Here is a 5,233-nt window from a genome sequence, read left to right as displayed (position 1 = left end):
TGTATTTCTTTAAAGTTAAGACTAGTTTAAAGTTACCTTCATTGAAAAGTACAGTGCTTTTCCTTCAAAAATAAGGACATTTCAATGTGACCCCAAACTTTTGAACGGTAGTGCATATATATATATATATATATATATATATATATATATATATATATATATATATATATATATATATATATATATATATATATATATATATATATATATATATATATATATACTGTAAAAATAGATGTATATATCAGTGACGTGCGGTGAGGTTAATGGCTGGTGAGGCACTGACTTCATCACAGTCAGATTTACAAACATATGAACCCTAAAGAGTATCTTATTCACCATTTGATTGGCAGCAGTTAACGGGTTATGTTTAAAAGCTCATACCAGCTCATACCTGTTTGGCACTCAGCATCAAGGATTGGAATTGCGGGTTAAATCACCAAAAATTATTCCCGGGCGTGGCGCCGCTGCAGCCCACTGCTCCCCTCACCTCCCAGGGGGTGAACAAGGGGATGGGTCAAATGCAGAGGACAAATTTCACCACACCTAGTGTGTGTGTGACAATCATTGGTACTTTAACTTAACTTTAACTTTACACATACAAACTGTAGCACACAAAAAAGCATATTTAAAAAAAAAACGTTATTATGGTCTTACCTTCACTTATAAATGAAGTCCATGCGCTGCTGTTGTGCTGGATTAATGCACTCCCGTCGTAGAATGCACCCCCTGACGGGAGTGTTATATCAACTAAAGCCCACACTTAAACTTTCCACGTGCAAGATTGAATCTATTTAAAAAAGTTATTTAATAAGAAGCCAAAAAGTGCAAAAACAATAATGTTTGTGTTGGAGGAGTTGTGAATGAATGAAATATGAAACCCGTGCTGCAGTCTGCAGGTGTACCTAATGTTGTGGCCCTGCGGTCATTCACAACTCCTCCAACATAAACATTATTGTTTTTGCACTTTTTGGCTTCTTATTAAATAACTTTTTTAAATAGTGTAACCGAGGGTTTATAAATGTTGCATATACTGTATGAAACTACAAAATAATAAACACGGAGGCTCCAGTTTACACGAGGACCACTTTATTTACCTTCTTTCAAAACCTCCGCTCCACTCCAACGTGTCATCACTTCCGCTCGTAGCGCCTTCAAAATAAGAGCGCAAGGCATATACTGTATAACAGCGTGTAACAGGAATTAACATCACAAAGAGGAAAGCCCATAAAAATAGGTTACAATAGATTCAATCTTGCACGTGGAAAGTTTAAGTGTGGGCTTTAGTTGATAAAACATGCACCCCCCCACGCCCTCCCCCCCCCGTTTTCTACGGCGGGGGTGCACCTGCACAAGGAGGTGGGATTACTGCGAGTCTCAGCCAGTGTGTCTTCGCAGCAGTTTTATGATCGCTCAGCACAAGAAATACGTTACATACATACAGCTGTTGACAAAATACACTGTACATTATATACCTCAGCTAACTAAACTATGGAAATGTATAATATAATTCATATAGCAATACGCTCTCACTGCACAGCAGGCCAGCAGTTAGCCGAGTCATTGCGCAATCCATGTTGAGGCACAACTGGCTGCTGATCACCGCACCGTCTCTTCTCAGTATTTGAACGGCAAATGGGAAAATTCAGCAATTTTGAATAAAAATAATCTAAAACTGGTGAAGTTAAACGGAAAATAACTTTATAGTATAATCACTGGATACAGGCACGTGCACACATAGGGCCCTATGGGTGCTTGAGCCCCTGCCCTTTTTTGCCTCGTCTTAAAAAGTGCCCTCTGCCTGTGTGTGTGTGTTTTTTTTCTTTTTTCTTTAAACAACATTAATAAATTCCTGTCAGGGATGTAAAAAACAAAAAACAAAAAAAACAGCGGTACAAATACTCCACGTTTTCTTGTAATGCCGGGTTGTTTGAGCCTGCCGCTTCAGCCAGAGAGAGAGAGAGAGAGGGCGAGTGAGTAAGTGAGAGGAGAGAGAGCCAAGCCATCTGCGCTCCTGAGGAGACGTCACGTGACTTGAACCTGTGAGTTATGTTATGGTCTAGTCGCCGTCCACTTATTCAGCATCTAATATGGGTAATATTTCAGAAAAACGCTGTATTATTCTATTAGTCAATGTGTCCGTTCTGTTTTTGCCGGACGTCAGAGCACGGCGCATCAATTGAGCACAGAGCAGAGCGGATCGTGCGGGACAGGAAATAGTGTAAAAAATACAAAATAAAACACCGGGTTGATTTTCAAAATAAAATGCACTGTGTTTATGGCGGATCACATTTCTCTCACAGTAGAGGTTTAGATATAAAGTTTATTGTGACTTTGCTATTACTGTGTGGGTTAACAAAATAATGATAATAATAATGATAATAATAACAATATTAAGAAGAAGCATAATGATAATGACAATAATAATAATAATTATTATTATTATTATTAATAATAATAATAATAATTTCAGCATTTTGGGGATATAAGATGTAGGTTATCTGTTAGGAATATTACCATCTGTATTTAAACTTGATTCATGTTGATTATGCCTGCAGCACAATGCCAAAAAAAGAAAGGATACAGAAAAGGAAGGAGAAGGAGCGCCAGGAAGCACTTAAGGGTATCAGACCTCTTAATGCATGGCTAAAATCAAGTACTAGCACCAGAATTCAAGAAAGACCACAGACCTCAGAAAGTGTCACACCTGAGAGAGAGGCAGAGACCTTAGAAGCAACACCTGAGAGAGAGGAGGAGGAGAGTGTAGAAGCAACACCTGAGAGAAAAGAGGCTTTAGATGCAACTCCTGACACAGAGGAAGCCATAGAAATCCCAGTAAATGTTGGGGAGGAAGAATCCACAGGAAGGGAGGCAGATGATACTACTGCAGAGGAAGCCATAGATGAGGGGGAAGTTGAAGGAGCTACAAGTGATGTAGGAGAAGAGGTCTTATAAAATATTGCACTGTTAAAGTCTCCTACAGATCCTGCCCACCAACAAGTTTGGCTACTGATTGTGCACTGATTTCACAGCATTTCATGGAAGCCCTGAATTTACATTGAGGAGCATATTTGGGTATGGGTGGCCTCCATCCTACAGCCCTCTACTGGCCCCTGGTCCATAGTTTTGGCCCTGTATTGTGTTTCAGTTGTTTAGTCTGAGCATTAAGTGAGAAAGACCATAATTTACAACTTGATGGTGTTTTCATCAAGTTAAGGGAAGAAGGACAGATTTTCACATTGAAGTTTTTTCCATTTGGGTATTTATTTTTATATTTTTTTTCAAAGTTCATGTTGCACTGTTCAATGTTCAATATTAAAGTGCTTATCTTTAACAATAAATAGCCTAATAATAAACCAGTGTTTTGTTGCTTTTCATGTCTTCCAAGCCTATGATAATGTGAATTAACTCATTATGACCATAATTTGTTGACACAAAAGAAATGGCAATCACTTTTACCTACAAAGGACACACAGCTAAGTAGTTAGCTTCCTATTAGCAAATTTAATTTTACATTAATTTCCATATTGTGTAAAGGACCAAAAATACATTTCCTGCCCTTTTCTGACTTTGAGCCCCTGCCCCTCTATAATCATGTGCACGTCCCTGACTGGATACATATAACAACTTAATTAATTTTTTTTCTTTTAAAAAATTTTTTCTTTCCATGATGGCAGGTGAGGCCCCGACTGCACGTCACTGATATATATATATATATATATATATATATATATATATATATATATATATATATATATATATATATATATATATATATATATATACACATAGGGTTACCTATAACCTTAACCATCACCCTAACCCATATGTATACATATACACACACACGCATATATATACACACAAAAAAAAAAAAAATAATAATGATATATATATATATATATATATATTTATTCTTTATTTTATTAATTATTTTAAATCATATTGTTTATGTAGATACCATTTTTTAGGCTATTCCCTCCTATAGTCCTCGTTGAAAATATTGAGTATGTGAGTTCTAAAATTTTAACCCGCAAACAATGTTTTTGCGCTTGGAGAATTAATTATATATATATATATATATATATATATATATATATATATACATTTATTTAATTTTTTTCTGTGGACGTCCGGCGTGTCAGATGGTGGACACTGGTGGGCAGATCTGGTCTGCAGGCCATAGTTTGGTGACCCCTGCACAATCTCCTCAGCCTTATGCAGATTTCAAGATCCTTATTTCAGGAAATGTTCAAACTTATCATACAGAACATCAAATCAAGTCATGTATTGGTATTTTCCATGATGACAGGTGTGGCAGACTCTGGTTGTGCAACAGAGTCCTTCACAGCGGCCATCCCTGCTCCTTTCCTGACACCATGGTCATGGTCATGGTCATGGTCATGGTCATGGTCCTGACAAGGAGCGCCCTAAGTGGCTGATCCCTTGGCGGTCCCGTAGCGGGATTGTGCCGAAAATGTAATTTCAGTTCTAAGAATGGACAAATAAAGCTGCTCTGATCTGCTCTGCTCTGCTCTGCTTACCACGGTCAGGGTCATGGTCCTGACACCATGGTCATGGAGCGTTGCATTTGTTCTGCCAATTAGTTTCTGGGAACATTCTCAAGTTAGCCTTGCTCCATCACAACTTCTTGGGAGGTCACGAGCATCTCCTCCAAAGTTCACTCAATAGTCTGTTTGTTTTTGGAGGGGAGGGACTTCATCATGGGGGGGAATAATTCATCATGGGGGGGTGGACTAATTCATCATGGGGGGGCAACTAATTCATCATGGGGGTGACTAATTCATTATGGGGGGGGGCGACTAATTCATCATGGGGGTGACTAATTCATCATGGGGGGGACTAATTCATCATGGGGGGGTGGACTAATTCATCATGGGGGGGTGGACTAATTCATCATGGGGGTGACTAATTCATCATGGGGGGGGCGACTAATTCATCATGGGGGTGACTAATTCATCATGGGGGGGACTAATTCATCACGGGGGTGACTAAATCATCATGGGGGGGAACTAATTCATCACGGGGGTGACTAAGTCATCATGGGGGGGCGACTAATTCATCATGGGGGGGAACTAATTCATCATGGGGGTGACTAATTCATCATGGGGGGACTAATTCATCATGGGGGGGCGACTAATTCATCATGGGGGTGACTAATTCATCACGGGGGGGACTAATTCATCATGGGGGGGCAACTAATTCATCATGG

This window comes from Entelurus aequoreus, linkage group LG26 (genome assembly GCF_033978785.1).
Source record: "Entelurus aequoreus isolate RoL-2023_Sb linkage group LG26, RoL_Eaeq_v1.1, whole genome shotgun sequence".
Taxonomy (NCBI): Eukaryota; Metazoa; Chordata; class Actinopteri; order Syngnathiformes; family Syngnathidae; genus Entelurus; species Entelurus aequoreus.
The sequence above is the reverse complement of the archived record's forward strand: the minus strand, read 5'-3'. Positions refer to the sequence as shown.